Source organism: Mus musculus, chromosome 13 (assembly GCF_000001635.26).
Source record: "Mus musculus strain C57BL/6J chromosome 13, GRCm38.p6 C57BL/6J".
In the NCBI taxonomy this organism is placed as follows: domain Eukaryota; kingdom Metazoa; phylum Chordata; class Mammalia; order Rodentia; family Muridae; genus Mus; species Mus musculus.
In genome coordinates this window covers 113187179-113207620 of record NC_000079.6, presented here as the reverse complement: position 1 = coordinate 113207620, position 20442 = coordinate 113187179, and the positions used below count along the sequence as shown (strand labels likewise).

Sequence of the window (20442 nt, the reverse complement as noted above, 5' to 3'; positions counted from 1 at the left end):
CAACCATAACTGACATAACTCCAAGTACAGTGGTCCTGTCTGTCTCACTCCAATCCTTCCAGACCCCTGACTCTTACAACCATTCTGTCACCTCTTCTACAACAGTCCTTGAACTTTAGGAGACAGGGATGTGGTACAGATGTCCCTTTTGGGGCTGAGCGCTCCATGCATATTCTCTATTCTTTTACTGTTGGTGAGTTTCTGTGTTACCCACAGTCCACTACACTAAGAAAATTTCTGCTGAGGTCTGAGTGGTGCGTGAATCTATGGGTCCTATTATTTTTGCTTTTTCTTCCTTCCGGTCTCCCCTTTCCATTCACAAATATCCAATACTAATAGCCTTCCACTTGTTTTTATGTCTTCGTTCCTACATTTCACATATCAGGGGGAAGACGGATTTGTCTTTGGGAAACTGTCAAAGAGTTGTTCTTAATTATTTTATTAACTCCCATGAGCCCCCACCAAATATTGGGAAGCTGCTTCTATTATCATGTCTCACTTTTTGAATGAAGAAACGGAATCAAAAGGAGATTTAAGAATTTGCTCGTGACTTCTGTGGTGAGTTGAATAAGTATGGCCCCATAGATTCATGTATTTAAATGGTTGACTATAGGAATGGCACTATTAGAAGATGTGGCCTTGTTGGAGTAGGTGTGGCTTGTTAGAGGAAGTATGTCACTGTGGAGGTAGGCTTTGAGGTTGTATGCGCTCAAGCTATGCCCAATGTGGAACACAGTCTCTCCTTGCTGCCATCAGACCAAGCACCAGCACTGTGTTTTCCTGCACGCTGCCATACTTCCCACCATAGTGATGATGAACTAAACCTCTGAACTGTAAGCCAGCCCCAATTCAATGTTTTCCATTATAAGAGTTGCCATGGTCACGGAGTCTCTTCACAGTAATAGAAACTTTAAGTATGACAACTACCATACTGTCTGAGGTTGACTAGAATTATCTCAGTCTAAGGTCAGAGCCACCCCATTGCCCATTGCAACCCAATTACAAGGCAGTGGACAATGATGCTAGCTGCATGGTACATGATTTAAACTGTTTCCTGTTCAGCTTTTGTTGAACGTCACCTTCTGAGAAGTGGTTAACTGGGAGTGTGGCAATAATGCCTAATTTTTATAAATATCTTACTTATGGTACAAACACCAAACTAAGCACATTACACAGTTTATCATATGTAAACTTTAAAACAACAAGGGAACTAGGTATTATTCTTGCATCCATCCTAAAGAGGAGAAAACAGATACCTAGAGAGGTTTAGTAACTGGTCTAACATCACACAGTAAATAATTCAAGTTAGGACTTCAGCCATGAGAATACAGTTGTGGAGAATAGAGTAGAATAGAAACTCCAAAATCAACTATGTATAGGTGACAAATGACCCAGGTGGGTAAAGTACTGAACTGTGCCAGTATAAGTCACAAAATGGACTTTTACCACTTGAAAATCATAGATACCACAAATATTTCCCACCGTTTAGGACAAATAAAGACTCAAATGATAACCATATTTGGTAAATGCACTGGACATTAAGGGTGCCAAATCTATATCACTAAACCACAAAGTCCACAGAAGACAGCTGAAAGTAGGATGGACAGAGTTCATCTATGATGGCACTATCTCGAGGCATTAGTAGCTAACGATTTATTTGGGAGACGCATCACCACTTCCGTCTAAGATCCCACAATACCCTTTGTCCCAGAAATACTGATGGAATTTTTATATATATATATGTCTAACTTCTCCAACTTTTCAAGTAGGAAAACGATCAATGAACACAAAGGCCATTAGGAGATCACGGCTTTGTTATCTGCAGTCAAGATGCCAACTTTAATCTTCAGCCAGCAAAGAACAATTAAGGCCAAGACAAGGCTGTTGTTGAGTGTCTAAGGTCTGCCTGGCTGACTGACTTTGTGCTGGAGTCTGCCACATCCCAGCCCTGCTCTGCCTGTGAGTTATTTAGCCGTCAAAGAGTAAGAAAAGTCACACTCTCACCGCTTTAAAAAATGCAAGTTCAAGTTCCAATGTGTCAGTCCAAATCACCTCTGGATCCAAAGGTGATAGGAAGTGGTCTTCTGGAAGCTCGCCAAGAAACGATCTGACCTGAGAGCTTCTCAGAGCTTCTCAGCCCAGGACATCCTGTACACCTCAAAGGTCACTGCGATTCTTTCCTTGAACCCATGGTGCTAACCAAGAAAATAAGTTGATGGAGTGTGCACTGATAATCTGTGTTTTATTTTACATGTCATGACTGCTTGTGATAAAATACCGAGGATTTACTTCTGGAGAAACAAACATCTAGTGGGAATTGTTCTGTGTGTTCATGGTCAAGAACCAAGGTACCCTCATAATAAACTCTTTCTACCGGATAGTGTTGATTTGATTTATCTTACAAAGGCAAACTGAAAGGAAAATGTTGCTAAGGAGAAACTGGCAATACTCATGAGTAGATTTCGGATATATGAGAATTGGTTTTAACTTCTTTGTGTGTAGAGACGGGCATCTGAAAGTCTCCCTCTTTTGATACCAGCTATAACATTCCCGCAAGTGCCTAACGCAAGGTCTAGCACACAGCAGAACCTACTAAACACGTAAGCACAGCCACCGATTCCATCCCTTTGCATTCTACTCTATACAAAGAGAGGAGCAGGCTGAGCTGACCTACAGAACAAAGCTGTTCCCCCCAAAGGAAGGAGATAGAAGCTTCAAGAAAGAAGCCATTGGTGCTAAAATGGAGTCAGACTAGATTGTGATCCAATCACGTCAGCTCCTGGGTATCTTACTCTACCTTTTCCTCTTGATATTCCAGTCTTGGAAGTACGTGAGAGCTCTCATGAAGCGCAGCTGCCAAGCAGCTGAGTCATGGTGGCCACAGGTCAGTTGTCTAAGTCAAGGGCACAGGAACAGCTTACGGGGGTTCTAGAGATATCTTAAGTACCAACAAACTGTGATCAGAAGCAAGTCACATGCCGGATGGTTTAGATCTCACTTCAGTTCCCCAACAACGGTCTAAGAAGACTAAACAGAGCAGGAGCCATGAAAATGTATGACCATTATGATCAAGAGTCTAGTTTCTGGGAATCTGCTTTATTCTTTTTGGGTAACTATGCATGCGCATGTATGTGTCTGCATGTGCTGAGTGTATAGGGGTTTTGTGTACACAGGTGCCTTTGTATGCAAATGCATAGAAAGATCAGATGACAACGTTGGTAACCACACCTCAGAACTGCCCACCTTTTCTTTTGAGATGAGGTCTCTCACTGGCTGGGCTTACTACCCCGTGAATTTTCTGTCTCCAATCCCCAATGCTGGGATTAGAATCATATACCACCATGTTCAGATTTTCATCTGAGTGCTGGGATCAAACTCAGGACCCCATGACTATGTGACAAGCACTTTACTGACTAAGCTATCTGCCCCACCCAAGCTTTGCTTCATTCATCAAAAGTGAACTTATATATCGGAGCAAATATTTCCCAAAAGCTGATCTCTACAGTTACCAGGTCTTGATTTTGGAGAAATGCATTTTTTCAAGACTATATGCAATTTTCAGACTATTCTCAAGAACGATATCTGCCTACATAGATGACTCAAGTGAAGTGAAGCGTCTTAATTAGGCTTTTTGCAGGAATGCTGTCTCTCTGATTGGTCCTCGTGGGTTGACCAGCACTGTAGACAGCTGAAGAACCATCACAGTGGTTTAGGGCAAGCAGCCCTTCAAGAACTCATAAGTCTAAGAGTTGGACGTGGAAAAATACGGATGTTCGTTCTATTGGGCAAAGAGCTCAGAGATCCCTGGTTGAGTTTTGTACTATATGTTCACTCAAGCAGGGATCTCTGGATGCCACCCCATCCAGATATTTAACACCTGTGGAATCTCTGGAAACAACAAGGAAATCAGGCTGTTGGTGTTTTGATCCCAGAACAATCTAGAACTTAACTTTTCTCACAAGGTTAGAGTTAGTTTAGAGGCATAAGGTCTAGACCCAGACGCATATAAAGAACCGTGACTGTTCAAAACGCCTCCCTTTGTCCCCATTTCGGACGGGTTTTAACCTAAAGAGTCAGGGTAAGTTTCTCCAGCAACTAGATTTTTCTTTTCTTTTCTTTTCTTTTCTTTTTTTTTTTTTTGCCTTTGAGTGTTAAGTTCTTTCTCAGTGGTAAAAATACCTGAGAAAATCCACTTAAAAGAGGAAAGATTGCTTTGACTTATAGTTTCAGCCCCTAGCAACTTGGCTGCATTGTTCCTGGCCTGTGGTGAGTCAGAACATGATGACAACGAGCGTAGGGTGAGACAAATGTTCACCCCTTGACAGCCAGGAAGCGAGGGATAAAGGTATGCAAAATACACAATTCAAGAACAAAGCTTTCTTTCTCCAAGTTTCTGCAACTTTCCAATATCTCATTCACCCACGGGGAGAGTCAGAGTCACCAAGCCCCGTCACTTTCCAAAAGTCACAACTTTGAGTGTCGCTACAGTAGGAAGCAAATATTCAACACAGCTTTTGAGGGACAGATGTGATCCAGTCTTTGATATATCTGGGTTTATCTTGTAAGAGATTCCAGTCACATAGTGACCCTGCACATCCAAATATAGACCCACATCCAAAACCCACAAAGGCTGCTCTAACACACAGAACAGATGTGATGTGAACAGCCATGTATCTCTGAACGGCCGTGTGGCTCTGACCTTAGACATGAAGTCTCTCTGCTTTTTCTCAGTAAGGCATAAGAAATAGGAACGCCTCCCCTTTCACAAAGAGGTGACGTGAAGATAAAGGGAAAGTGTGAAAGTGAAGTTCAACTCTAACATATTTTTCTTACAAAACAAATGGTACCATGAAAAGCAATGAGGCAATGAGCATCCCTCCCAGGCCCCATTCATCCCTCCAGTTATCTCAGTCTCTGCAAGATCACTCCCTTATCCAAGAGTTCACAGAAGGCCACGGTGACCTGCTCAGAATTCTCCCCCGGGAAGACTCAGCCATCTCATAGAGGCCTTTCTCACCTCATTCAAACACCCAACTTTTCTGTCTTAGCTTAAGAGAGTTTGTTTTGTGTTTAATACCATCGTTTTCCTAAATGACTGAAGCATTAATGTAGGCTCTGGGAATCAGCTAAACGTTAGAACCATCTGACACAAGAAAGCGCAGCTTTAATGAGTCACAGTGGAGGCTGCTACTAAGATATTTGGAATTTTTGCTAGGAATTTTGGAAAGACGGAGATTTCTGATTAACACAAGAGTCATAGGGAACACTTGGGCTATTTTGTCTCTCTAATAATGTGGCACTTCCTTTGCTTAACCTTGAACTGACCCCTTCACAGTGTAGTAAAGTGTTAGTCAGGGCCACCCTGAGGAGAGTCATCAGCATGACATGGGCATAATAAATGACTGATGTAAAAAACAAAAAACAACTGTTTTTTTAAATACCCAGGTCCAAAGCCAACCACTTGAAAAGGAGAAATAAAAATCACTTCTTATTAACTTAGGATGAACTGGCAGCTTCAGACTTATGCTTTAATTTAATGTCAAAATATCTTGGGTCACTTACTCCTAAGATGTTCATAATGAAGGACCAAGGACTATGTTGTGATTTAAAAAAAAAAAAAAAAAAGGAAAAAAATGAAAGGAAAAGAGCATTTCCTTCTGCCTGCTTCCATAGTTGTTGTGAAATTTGCAGGACTATAATCTCAACTCTTGGTCAACACAGCACCCAAGGGTGTTCCAGTGCACTCTGTCTCAGCCAGCAGGCTATCCACATCGCAGCAAGCTGGGGAACTTGTCAGAAATAGCCAAGGATTCCAGCTTGGCATGCCCGCTGTAGGGCTGGGGATTGAAGTTTTTAAAGAAATGAACCAATTAATTCTTAGAAACTCCACACTTGGAGAACCCTCCAAACTAATAATTTTTTTCAATCATATTTCTTCATTTTAGGAGGGCTAATCCAGGGATCACTCTGGGGATTTCTGACAGGGAAAGTCTGTCAATAAGAGATCCACGTAGATTTTTAATTATATTATACTCACAATTTTTTGATATATGTCGCTGACTGTGCAGTACATCTTCATACTTTCATTGGCAACATTTGCACATTTAAAATCTTCAAAATGGGGGTCAATCCCTCAGAACAGAGTCTCAAAGGTACCAATGGAGTTCCCATTTAAGGAGTTCTCTGACCCTGTAGCCAGGAGATCGTCTACTTAAAAATAAATAGAGACATTAATTCAGAAGGCTCGGTATGAATATTAGTCATCTCAGGAATGTTTGAACTGTTGCTAAATTTATGTTTCTTCTTATGAGATTACAAGTATCATGTAAATAATAGAAGAAAATCTATGTCCTAATAAGACAAACAGCATTTGTTTGTTTGTTTGTTTGGTTGTTTTAAGATCCAGCAATATAAAAGTATTGTGTTAGGGTGCAGTTGAGTGAATATTTTTCTTCATCAAACAGACACACAGATAAACAACACACATCTTAGGTTCAATGAAATCCAGTAGTTACTGGCTTGCTTAGTAGTAAAAGGCATTCCATGTTATCTTTAATCTCCTTCTAGAGCGTTACATTGTGAAATCCAAGACCTTACTCTTGCAAGCTGCCTGAAAACCATCATCCTAACTTGATCTGACTTGAGGAATTTCGGGGTTAAGACGCATGTGCTGTAAAACTCGACTTTAATAGCCCATTTTCGGTTCCAAAGCACGCACACAAATGCCATTTATGTCTCTCTCAGTAGACCAGGAGCCTGAGTCCACACTGCCGTTCCCCAGACAGCATGCTGAGCCTGCCTTCCTCTGTAAATATATTTAGGAAGTACTCGCTGAATGAAACACTAAACAGTGGTCTTGGGAGTGAATGGGATCCAATAGTCCTCAAGGTGGCAAATCAGACTTCTATGTGGTCTAGCTTGGAAAGCTGGTCTGAAGGAGGCCAGCCATTTCTGCACACGGTTGCCTCGTTGAGTGCTGACACTCGCTGTTTTTCAATATTAATGCTTTATCTTTTTAATTTAACATGACAAAACCTTAAGGTTACCACCATTTTCTATACCCAACCCCCCCCCCCCCAAATGTAGGGTACCTGACCCTGCCAGGGAATACCTGAAGGGAACTATAAAGAGGCTGAAGAGAAAGCCACTGAGTAATGCTGTTTGAAAGGGGGATAAGCGGGAGGGGCTCAACGCATCAAAGTTGTCCATTGGATCCATCTCTGACCAGAAATAATTCCAACTTCTTTCTCCTTAAAAGACAGAATACCTCCAAGGGAGGGTGGTTGAATCTTTTTCAAAGGGGGAAATTCAACAGTTATTGGAGGTGGAAGGAGGGAGGGAACTGGATGGAAGAAAGGAGAGGGAGAGGAGTTGGGCAGGTGGGGGGATCAGGTGTAGGGAGAACAGTGGGGAGAGAATGGAAATCGGTGTGTGGGGGTGCATCTCTAGGACAAGCCAGAGACCTGGAAAAGAGGCTCCAGGATGTCTATGGGGGCAACTCTAGCTGAGACTCCTAGCAGTGGGAGATATGGTTCTTAAAGTGGCTACCTCCTGTCGCCAGTCAGGAGTCCCAGTGGAGGAATAAGGATAGCAAACCACCCACAAAACTTTTGACTCAAAATGTGTCCTGCCTACAAGATGTGCAGAGACAAAGATAGAATAAAGACACAGGGAATGGTCAACTAATGACTTCCCCAAACTGAGACTCATCCCAAGGGCCAGAACCAATCCCTGATACTATTAATAATACTCTGCTATGCTCCAGACAGGAGCCTAGCTAACTGTCCTCTGAAAGGCTCCACCCAGCAGCCAATGGAAACAGATACAAGGACTCACAGCCAAATATTAGTTGGAGCTCTGGGAGTCTGTGGAAGAGTTAGGAGGACTACTGAGGGACCTGAAGAAGACAGGGACTCCACAGAGTCGACTAACCTGACCCTTGGTGGCTCACAGAGACTGAACCACTAACCAAAGAGTGAGCATGGGTCAGACCTAGCTGCCCTGCCCCCCAACCCTCACATATGTAGCAGATGTGCAGCTCTGCCTTCATATGGGGTCCCCCAACAGCTGGAGTGAGAGCTGTCCCTAAATCTGTTTGCCTGTCTGCGGATACCATTCCCCCAACTGTGCTGCCTTGTCCTGGCCCCTAAGGGAGCGGATGCAGCTCATCTTGCAGTGACTTCATGTGCTGGGGGAGGGGCAGAGGGAGGGGGAGGGGCAGAGGGAGGGGGCAGAGGGAGGGGGAGGGGCAGAGGGAGGGGGAGGGGCAGAGGGAGGGGGAGGGGCAGAGGGAGGGGGAGGGAGGATACTCACGAGGGTGTGGTCTCTTTCTCAGAGGAGAAGGGAAGAATGGGTGGGGGGTGTCTGTTGCGGGAGTACTGAGAGCCTGTCAGCCATTCACACTCAATAAAGAGAACTGAAGACTTCAGAGTATCAAGTACATTCCCACAATGAAGGCAGTTAGAGTAAGCAGATAATAAAAACCTTTAGTACCTGAGGTTACAGGAAGGGAAAAAAACTGAACCCACGACGTCCTCAGCAATATTCAATCCCTAAATTACCCCAGCTAGAGTATATTCAATTTATACGAATATGGCTTAAGAAAAAACTCAGGGACTCAACTAACAAAGCAGCCAGAGCTTTTGTTTGTTTATTTGTTGGTTGGTTGGTGGGTTGGTTTTTTAATTGATAACTTGAAACTTTAACATTTATCTTTAAATATATATAATTTACTTTTAAGTAAAACCATTGATGAATAAAAATCATTTATATCTAAAGTAAATATTTTCTAAAGCTCCTAACTTTTTCTTAATCTTGCTCTATGGGAGTTACACAGCACTTATAAATACAGTGTAAGAACACTGGCAGGGTAAGATTTGTCTCCATCGACAACAATTAGGACATATTGTGAGTCAGTGAGTCAGAGTTTCAGCCAGTTTGGAGCCTATAATAAAGTGCTACAGAGTGGGTTTTATGTGCAAACCTTCCTATCACACAGTTCTGGAGGCTGGAAATCCAACATCAAGGTGGCTGGGTTTCATGAGTCCCTCTTCTGGCTGTCCATTCAATGCCTTCATGTTTCACTGAAACCAATGATTTCTTCCAGGCCAGATTTCATCCCTCACCCAGCCTTGCCTGGCATCTCTCCTCACCTTCCACAGCCCCTACGTGGCAGGTTCCTTCCCTTCCACTAAGAGAAGCCACTTCTGTGTTCAGTATCGCAGTCCTTGAAATGCTTGGCTCAGACCCCAAGAAAGTCATGATGATATAGTATAGCCTTTACGGGGGGAAAAATAGGCAACTGTCAGAGGGTTGCATGAAAACCACAGCCTTCCGTGTGACAGTGAGTGGAAGAGCTGTTGGCACCTCAACTTTCTCGCAGCAGCACAGTTCACAGGAATGTTCTCTTCCTCCATCTCTTTTCAAACCAACATGCTGAAGGCCACTGCAGTGCCATTTTACTGCACGTCCCTGAAAACTGACACACTATCTGTCTATCCTTACTCTCCCTCCCCACTGCACCAAGACTGTCACTCACTCCTCTGTCTGAAATGAAAGTGAAACAGAAACAACTGATTTGATCCACCAATACAAAATATATGCCTTGGAGCCAAGACTACTCAAGTGTGAAGCCTGAACGCACAGTTGTTAATGGTACTGTTTGTATCTGAGCCTAGATCTCCCAGATGCACAAAGGGACACATGAGCGCACCTGCTTCCTCGAGTTGATCTCACAGCTCAGTGCCTGGCACGTAGTAATCACTCAAAATATATTGATGACAAATGTGGGCTCTGGCTAGGACTCAAAGAGACTTCCCTGCTCTTCTGGTTCCTTATAAGCCCATGATTCTTGGTGTCCTTACGGCACCAAAGTGAATGGACATTGCCAGACAAAGAGGAAGCAAAGAAGGTCCTTGGGGTGACAGATGTTCAGGCCATGTCCTTATCCACTAAACCTTTAGAGTAAGTTTGCTGGGGGTAGGAGAGGGTGGATAGAGCTCAGTCCACACAATACAAACTCAGTGTTATCTCAAACCACAGTAATGGTTTATTTTAATAGACTCAGCCGTGTATATATATGGAAGCTTCAATATCGGCCCAGGGCCTGGGGGTTGGGGAGACTACAGAAGCCAGCTGAGATCCTGAAGGCCGGGAGTGGGCTTTATTTATAACACCCCCAACAGTTTCCAAGGGAGTGAAATAACAAGAGCTTGGGTGAGATGAGTCACACAGATTCACAGGATCAGAGAAGTCACCGGGGATCAAAGGACGGATGAGTCTTCCAGCTCACTGCCCCTCAGAAACGAAAAGGCTCATTTCACGGGGCTTTCTCTAATCTGTCCCAACTAATTTTTCAAGGATTGAGTCAAGAAGAAGGTTCAACCGGAGACTTAGTTGCTATAGCCACTTGGATTTCAGACAATGGGGATTTCAGTAGCATAGCAAAGAGCCCCATTTTATAATACCTTCCCCCAAACAAAATGAATGAAAGTCAAAGCCCTCCTTAGGAGGGAGGGATGAAAGACACAGCTGAACAGTTTCCAAAGCATACAGAAATAAATACAGACATCACTGAGCACCACAAATAAGGAACTAATCTAGTCAAGTGTAGTTACACAACTATGTGTCTCGTGGGCATGTCTGCTTGCTTCTTCTGTTTGTTTGTTCCATGATAACATCTGCCCACAGAGATCTAATTAAATATGACATTGCTGTCAAATAAGTTGGTTGTAACTTTCAACGTTTGTCTCACTTGTTGCCGTCCATGTAATGAAGGGGAGTAACGTTCAGTGGGCGAGGCCTCATGAACTGACCTGCAAGATGGTCAATGAGACTGTAGAGAACAGGTTGAAGAAGAGAGAACTCTCTGTGTCTTGTCCCCATCTTTACTTCTCAGAGCTTCAGTTAAACTAGTGTAAAGGACAGTATACCCCATACAGACCAGATATGACAAGTCAGGGTTGGCTGAGAAGACAGACCATTACCCCAGGACCCATCGAAAGCAGTGTACAGAAGCCAACGAGAACTAGAGTTGGGACTTCAGAGCCTTCCAGCAACTTCCATGATGTGAGAAGAGATGACACAGGGTAAGACCATCTGTCAATACCTCAAATCCAGCACAACCCACCAAGGCAGCAATCTGCTCTTGGGAGACGGTAACCTTCCCTAATGTGATGGGAGCTGAGGACTGACTCCTGTAGTCTAGGGCACAGCCAGTGCGGAATCCCCACATCAGCATTCTTGCTTGGGGAACACCAGCCCTCTGCCAGCACAATCACAACTGACCAGGACTGATCCCTTAAAACATTGAGAAATCCACTGGTCATCTTTGTCCTGGTGGGGAGGGGAGGGCTGGCAAGCTCACTTCTCCAAGGTAAGCTATCTTTATCTTCATACAGTCATGTACCCTCCAAGAGAAACTGTCTACCTGGACCCTCTCTGTAGTCAGATCAAGAATTTATAGTTTCCCGTCTAAGTGTAAAGTTTTATTCCACTTGACACCTCCCACCCTAAATATAGTCTCTCCTCTTTTCTGCCCTGTTCTGTGCCTTGTATTTACTGTTTATTACCCAGAATCCCTTGCCCTCCAGCTTTTGGTAGCTTGGCCTGAGAAGAAGCTGCAGAAAATACAAGGAGGAGAGAGAAAGTCCATGATAGATCTTTCCTGGCTTTGATCTTCATCCTCCCGTTCTGCAGCCCCTCCCTTGGATGGGAAAACAGCAGCAACAATAGTCTCCTTGTAGCCTGCGCCCCCCGAGCGCCCCTGAGTGCCCCCGAGTGCCCCCAAGTGCCTGTAGTCCCTGTAGCTACGTGACTGTGCCCTTCATGAACTTGTATCCACTTGAAACACCTGAGTGTGATCAGTTTCCTGATAAGAATGGATTGAAGTAGGCATCGTCCAGCTTTAAGATCCTGTAATTCTATACTTGCGATCCAAGAAGGACTTTAAAACATCCTGAAAGAAATAGAGTATAAACATTAAAATTGAGAAATTCTGTCCCCCACTCCCCCAAACTCATCCATGAGTTATTTCCTTAACTCAAGAATTTAGAGTATAAAAAAGATCTGTGAAAAATTAATTGAATCTATTTATATCAAATTAATGAAACAGTTGCCTTGAAAAACTTATATGCTTTCAATAAAACAATATGATTTAGGTTTGGGTGAGAACATTGCATTCAGTCATTAAGTGATGGTTAAAAAAATGACGATTGTAGGCTCATGTCAACTGTCTGTGGTCTTGTTCTTACACTGTCCACATTTGGTACTCCAATGTGTGTTCTGTGCTGCTACTGACTCACAACCAGGACTCCCTTCTCCATCTATAAAATGCATTTTAACCAGGACTAAGCCTTCATTACTAAATTACTAAAGAGACTTGTCTTCACTCAAATTCACTTGGCAAAATGTTGGCTGCCTGCTTGTTTTGTCTCTTGCTTTCCCACAGGAATAGTAATCTCATTTAGTAATCTGAATATATAGTTCACAATGTCAGTTGCTGCCAATAGTTAGTGTTACTGCTTTTAAAATTGAGCATTAAGATATCTGTTCCAGAAAAAAAAAAAGTAATTTCAAGTAAAGTACCATTTTACTCTGTGTTGGGTTTTGACCCGCAGATTTTTCCATCAGTTTTCTGAACCTTTCCTCTGAGGAAGAGGCACATAACCCCTCTCACTGGTCTCCCCTGGTTCCTGATTGCTTCTGGCGTAGTCACAAAACAACATCCTGGGGATCAAAGGCTTAAGATTACACAATGAAGAATGTTCTAGATGTCTGGAAATGGAAAGCCTACATTTCTCTTGGAAAGTTTTCCTTCTTCCTGAATCATGACTTGCTAAACCCTCCTTGCCTTCTGGATCTTTGAACCCTCTGATTTGGACCCACCAAGCGTCTGTGGCTTAGACTTGGGCTGACTTCTTAGCAGGAATGGTTAGTTACCCAGTGCTGCAGCCTGCTTGCTTGGATCCTATTGAGAGTGTCCTGAGGCCTCTCCTCTAAGACTCCTGAATCAAAGACATATATATGGCTTGGTTCTGAAACCAATCCAAGGCCACAAAGGCAATGTCACTGAGTGGTGGCCTTTCTTCCCAATGTAATGCTGTGCAACTTCCTATAGTTTCCTTATTTATTATTCCCATAATTACATGTATGTGTATGTGTGCATGTGTGTACATGTATGTATGTGTGTGTGCTAATGTTATCTATAGAATATAAGCCCCATACTGTCTCTGTTGGTTTTGCTTCTTTAGATAGATATAGTATTCCCTGAATAAAGACGAAACTTTAAACTATTTTTACAATCCCCTCCCCATAAAGCATACACATATTAAACAGAAACCTATCTGCCTTAGCATTTCTAGTGTGGCCATCTTTTTCTTGGATTTTTTTTTTTTAATTTAGTGTGGACATTTTTTAGCCATCCTCCTAGCAAGAGCAGTCCAAGGCCTTTTGCCTCATCTGCAACCCAACAACACGCACAACCAGAACATCATCCCATACCTGGCCTACACACGCAACAAACATTTCCTTCCCAAACTTTCTCCATCTGTCCTACCCCAGCAGACACCTCATCTCAGATGCCTCCTCTGTATCTTCAGAGGATTCTGTCAATGGCTAAGAAACACTACATGAGGACTCTAAATGAGAAATCCCTTGGAAGTCAACACTTCAACATGTTCTCTAGCATCAGTGATATTGTCTAACAACAAATCCTTGAAGACAGGGGAGGGAGGCAGCTAAGGAAAACAAGAACATTGAAACTAGAAGAAAAAAGGTCCTTATGGCCAAATTTCACCTGCTTCAGAACTTGTTGTTGACTAGCCTTTGAGTCTGTTTTTTTAATTAATTAATTAATTAATTAATTAATTAATTAATTTTCAAAATCCAGACACTATAGAGGGAGTTAAAGACATATACAGAGCTTCACCTTGTTTATTAAGCAAGGAATGAACAGAAGTAGATTTTGAAACATGTTCTTTCCTGCTGACACATGTTCAAAGAATGTCTGAAGGAAATACTAAATTAAAATGCAGACGGATTCAACTATTGGCATCAAATCTCTTACAATGAAATATGGCTGCTGTCTCGAACACAACGGGAAAGAAAAGAAGGCTCTCACCATCAAAATTTTGTTGATGGAAACAATGAAAACCTTAATTTAGAATAGCTTTTTTTTAAATGTTATTTTGACTTTAGCATTGTGAATTCCCTTGGAAACATTTACTCAAAATGACTCTATTATGTCTCTGGTTCCTGATATTACTGGGGTAAAAAAAATATATATGTAGGAGATAAAAGACTTTAATATTTAAAGTTGAGAAGTAACTGCTGTAAATAAATGACTGTGAATGTTATTATAGTGTATTTTTAATTTTCCTCATAGATTCAAGGAGGGCAGTAGACATAATTTGTAATCTCTTGATTAAGTGCCTAATTTGGCATAATTGTCTTTTATTCTCTTGCAAGTTTATAGAGGATAAGATGAAGTGTTCTTTTGGGAATTTCATAAGATATTAGGGTGCAGTATATGCATTCCAAATTCATTAAGAGATCCATAGTTCTGCTCAGGCAAAGAGCTGTTCTATAATTTGTCTGCATCCTGAGGCTTTGCATGATGGAGGATTTAAAGGTAGCCATGGTAATGCAATACAGGAGGACATTTCAAGGCAGTCCAGCATTTGAACTATGAAATGGGACTTGATGGCTGCTTTTAACCAGAATCGCACTGAGAACTATGATTAAACCAGAGAGCAGAAATGTTTGAGAAATTTGTAGTTTACTCAGGAAAAAACAAACACACAAAAGGTGTGTATAGAGATGGAACCAAGGAAAGTGTGGCTGCTGAGAGATACTAGGGCCCCCATAGAGCCAAAGGTTTCACACCAGGACAGTAGAAAAGATGCCCTCCTTGAAAAGATGTTACCTATAGAAGCAATACTTCCAGCCTCTAGACTCTAGGGTATCTTACTCCACAGGGCTGGCCATGAAGGGCCCACTCCAGGACACATTTCCCTATCTTCAGTAGTCCAAGCATGGGGGGCCCAATGTGTCTGTGGTCCCAGAAGTCCCAGATTCCACTCAAGCCAGCAACCGACTGGTACTTTCCATGCGATGCCGGCTTTTAAACGCATGATGCTCTGACTAGGTGGATTTTTGTTGCTGTTGTTAACTTGACACAAGTAGAGTCAAATCTGAACAGGAGTTGAGGTGTTTTGTTTTGTTTTGTTTTGTTTTGTTTTGTTTTGTTTTGAAGGTTCTTTATCAGACTTAGAGGCAAGTCTGTAGGCAAGTCTGGGGCATCTGATTGCTAATTGATAGAGAGGAGCCCAGCCCACCGGGGGCAGTGGCACTCCTGGGCAGGTGGTCTTTTGTTGTAAGAAAGCCAGCTGAGCAAGCCTGGAGGAGCAAGTTAATACGCAGCATTCCTCCTCTACCGCCTCTGGTTCAGTCCCTGCTCACAGGTCCCGCCCTCCAGGTTCTGCCCAAATTTCTGCTGACTTCCCTTTGCGAAGGACTACAAGTTATAATGTGAAATGAACCCCCTCCTACCCCTTAGATGCTTCTGGTCAAGGTGTTTTTTATCACCGCAATAGAAATCTAATTAAGACACAAATTGGATGCAAGAGTTACAACGTCTGGGAGTTTCCACACAGATTTCAAACCAAAGGAAATCGTGGGGATCTGGCAATGGCCAGCCCAGGAGCCCTGCCTGGAGGCAGCAATACCTCCTGGGTTGTTTTTGTTACTGAAAAAAGTACATTCTCTTGTTCTGTGAGTCCCTATTTATGATTCATTTCTGTTACTTTCAGCTTATAACATTCCTTCCTGGTATGAAGGCTAATCTGAGTTGTCAACTGATCAATTAAAACCCAGGTTTCCGGGTACTCCTTTGAAGGGGATGACTGACAAAGTCTCTGTTTGCCATGACTGAATAATTTGTACAAGAGCAGAAAACTTTATGCGTCCTGCATTAACACCACAGTTCAGAACAATTCCAGCTTGAGTGAACCAAGGTGTTTTGAGCAGGGTTCCACAGTGCTGTTCCGCAGCACTCAACCAAGGCTGCAGTGCCGTCCCGCGGTGTCACACAGACAAGTACTGCCAGAGATAGCTTGCCTCACCTCACAGATGGTTTTTGAGTTAATTATTTTGGTTGTTGCAGCTCTCCAGGAATCCTCCAGGACTCGAGAAGGAAGCTGGGATTTCTAAGACATCCAGCCTTGTGGCCTGAAGACCTACAGACTTTTGGCTTTTCCACCCTGAGACAGCCATTGTTCAGGCCGAGAAATACTGTCGTCTCCCAGGATTTAAGTTGGAAATTAATCTATCTTCGGAATGCATTGTGCTTGATTTTAAAAATTGCTGTTGGAGTTTCTCACTCGAGATTCATAAACACATGAATTTTGGCTTGAGGTTATGATGGAATTCTCATTTAATTTCTAGTATGTGTAGCACCTACACATAGTCCTGTCAGTTTGTACTACTTACTTGTGTGAAGTGGCCTTCTCAGTACAGAAGATTATAAAACCAAACCATCTACAACTCTGAAAAATATGAAAGATGCTCATATTAAATATTTAGCTAATATTAAAATCTTTATGTGGGAATAAACAATTGCATCAATCTCCTTGATATGATAATTTTCTAGTCTTCAATGATCAAATCATAAGTATGCTAAATAGTTGTTCTAAAATCACTTTTTGAAGGTTAATCGTCAGGGCTGGCGAGATGGCTCAGTGGTTAGGATCACTGGCTGCTCTTCCAGAGGTCCTGAGTTTAATCCCAGAAACCACATGGTGGCTCACAACCATCTGTAATGGGATCTGATGCCCTCTTCTGGTGTGTCTAAAGACAGCTACAGTGTACTCACAAACATAAAATACAATTTAAAAATGTATCATCAGAAAGCATTTGGTTTTATATTCTTACTTTAAAATCTAGTGTTAAATTTTCTCCAACAAAAAAGGGGTTGCATCTTTACTTTAAAAATGTTTTTATTTGGTGGGGTGCATGTATATGTGCACGTGTTACATGTAAATCTTCCCACCAAGGCCAGCAGAGGACCAGGGATGCCCTGGAACTAGAATCATATGCTGTTGGGAGCCATCCAAAGTGGGCGCTGTGCACTGAACTCAGGCCTCTGCATGAACAGTAAGTGCTCTTAATTGCTGAGCCATCTCTCAAGCCAGGAAAACAAATTCTACAGTTCGATGATTACCTTGCTCTCAACCTAATAGGATAGGCCTATGGTTTCCAGCAACTATGTGCTTTCACCTAAATCTGAGAAGAAAATGGAAAAAGGACTAGCTCCAGGTGGAAGGTTCAGAGGATGGGGGACTTAAAGCTGATGTGTGGCTCATGCTATGACTGTGCAGAGTAAAATGCGTGAAAAGCATATGCCCATCGGTTCAGCCTCTGTGAGCTCCTGTGACTCCAGGTTAGCTAAACGTTATTTTCGGCTTACCATTTCATTTAAGATTTATAACGAATCAATTCCATCTTAGAAAATATTTGATCCAGCCAGAATTATCTGTGATAAAGAGTAAGATAGGGCTAGATGCTGTGGCTTACACCATGTAATTCCAGATTCAGAAGAGAAAGGAAAGAGAACAAGTTGAAGGCTCTCTCTCACGCGCGTGCATGTGTGTGTGTGTGTTTGTTTTATTTAGCTAATCAATAGCCTTTGGAAATGTATGTATGTCCATCTTACTAAGACAACTGCTCTATCATCAAACTATACTTCACAACTGCCTTCTATAATTAGAATTGTCAGTTTCTAGGTTAATTAAATCCCAGTGAAAGTTATGAAATATTGAATTAGTGAATGAATACTATTTATTGAGTTCTGGCTCAATCATAGTAATTACTATGATTTCCTTGGTGGTAAATTTATATATATAAAATTCCTCCTGTGACTTTGTTATGAAATCATTAAGATAATTCAACTGCTTTCAGTATGATAAACTCACTCCTTTGTCAGGCAGCAGGCATGGGGGAATAAAGGGGGTCAGAAAGAACCCGCATCACACAAGAGTTCCCGTAGCAGGCAGACTCGGGGAACTGCTGAGCGCTCTCCACGTAGTCCTGTGGGCATCTGGCTGTGGGAATCCATGGAACCCCAGTCGGTATAGGGTAGAGAGGAAGCAATCTGAGGTCTCTGGGCCTCACGGAGGCTAGAGATGACAGGTTCTAGCTCTTGGGCATCACAGGATGTTGCTGGACACCTCAGAAGAGCTGAAAACAAAGTGGGGACCCTGGGGTCAGCTTGGTCAGCCCCAGGGCCAAAGGCAGAGGAGAGCAGGGGGAGAGGGGGCGTGCCATACCCACTCCAGTGGAGTTTGCATGACAAGTTCAAAAGCTTGACCGCAGTCCTGAGGCAAAAAGTTTCATGGAAACTGGTCTCCTGGAAGTTCTTTGGCATCCTGTAACACAGATGTGTTTCAGATTTGTCTCTGAGAGTTTTGCATGCTTTTCTTCAGTATTGTTTTATTATAGATGCCCCCAAGGAATGATTTGACAAATAGCTAAGTTAGATTGAGCATGGCTTCCTGGCATCCACCAGTATCCTAGGCAGTCTTTGAGCTGCCCCTGGGTTTGGAATTTCATAAGAATGTTAGTCATTCAGACCAAATGTCTCCAGTGTTGACAGTGATCAGGCATTGCAGTTTACCAAATAGGAGCTAGCAATCTCAGGGCTAGTTCAACAAAGTAAACTTAGAATTCTCATTATAGACATGAATGGCAGCCCACATTACATAATGGTAGAAAGAAGGTGGGTTGTGGTTTAAGGAGCAACTAGAGTATTGTATTATTCATGAAAAGGTTAGTAGAAAGGAACTTCTTTGGTGCATGTTTTTCACTAGGCTCAGAGGAATAGCATAATTAGGTATTTACTAAGGGACCACTGGTGGTGGGTTTAACAATAGACTAGTATGCACTTGGGCATATTAGCCCTTTCACCTGGCTCCTGAGAATAGCTGACTTGAAATAGGGCTGATCTTATCTCAGTTGTAAACACTGCCTAGCTCCTGCTAGCTTTTTTGTATGCATTTTCCCTATTTTGTGTAAAGAGCCATTATACATCTCAATGTACCTTGACTGATATATTGCCTAACTTCCTTGTTTTTTATTCTGTTTTATACGTTTGGTGCTTGCTTTGAGAAATTACATTCAGATACAACACTCCCTTGTGTCTGTGTCTGTTTGCCATTCGCCGACTCCTTGTCCACTTGAGTACCGGGACCCTGATTTCTCCCAAGGGCTGAGGGACCAACTGAGTCAAGTCCGTGGCAGGGGTGCTGGGTAGTTCCCATGCAGGCTAGAGTCTTTGGTCCTGTCTGTGGCTGGAGTGCAGGAATGCCTTCCATTGGGAGGTTGATGCAGCTCTTTATGGGAAAGCCTATCCCATCATTCAAGCAAGGCAGGTCTTGAGCAAAGACAGTCTATGATTTTAGAGCTTTATTGTAGGAAAGCAGAGATAAAGAGAGAAGGTAGAAGGAGAGAGCCAGTCATGGCCATGTGGAGAGAGGGGGGAAGAGAGGGGAAGAAGGAGAGCTAGAGATAAGAATGAGAGGTAAGAGCTTAAGAGAGCAAGGAGGGGCCTAGCAGCTCCTTTTATAGTGGGCCAGATACCTGGTTCTTGCCAGGTAACTGTGGGGAGGAGCAAACCTGGCTATTGCCAGGTAACTGTGAGGGTAGAGTCTAGCCAGAATGCCAGGGACATTGCATGACTTATAGTCACAGGATTATGGAGTTGGGGGCTCTGTGATGTCAGGCGCCTATGTCTGTCTGGGAGCATGGCTCACTGTTCTGTCCCTTGTAGAGTTTCTACTGGGTCTCCAGAGTAATTCTCACTTGACCAGAAAACAGGCTGCCTTTCACAGTCCTACACTCCTTTTACTATACTTATTTCTATTATGAAATGTTACCATATTTTATATGGGACATATCTCACAAGATCTGAGCTGTTCAAATATAAATGCACTTGACTCATTATAAGCTCTTTGTTTCCTTCTTCTGTTGACAATGTGTTTATTCCTTCCCTATCCCTTAGTACTTCTTTCCTCTGTTTTTCTTTCTTATTACATTGATTTTCAAATCTCACATATAATATATATATATATACACTATATTTACATCATTTCCTCCTCACTATCCTTCTTCTACCCCTTTCCATACCTCCCTTTTGTCCTCTCAAATTCGTGGCCTATTTGTCTTTTCTTTTTTTTTCTCTCCATTAATCTATTTATTCACTTTACAGCCTGATTACAGCCCCTTCCCTCTTCTCCTCCCAGTCCCACCCTTACATGCCCTCCCCCCAGGCCCTCCCCTAGGCCCTCCCCCCATGACCTCCCCCATGACCTCCCCCCAGGCCCTCCCCCATGCCCCTCCCCCCATGCCCTCTCCCATACCCCCTTCCCCTTTTCCCCATAGGCCTAAGTT

General features: G+C 42.8%; 1 long non-coding RNA gene across 1 annotated transcript in view; it reads left to right on the top strand.

Moving 5' to 3' along the window:
• The window catches only part of Gm41069, a 37529-nt gene extending 18347 nt beyond the window's left edge, over positions 1 to 19182 (top strand). Inside the window, exon 3 of the long non-coding RNA XR_873971.2 lies at positions 16163 to 19182. This is a non-coding gene — a long non-coding RNA (predicted gene, 41069). The remainder of the gene's footprint in view (positions 1 to 16162) is intronic.
• The last annotated feature ends 1260 nt before the right edge of the window (positions 19183 to 20442 follow it).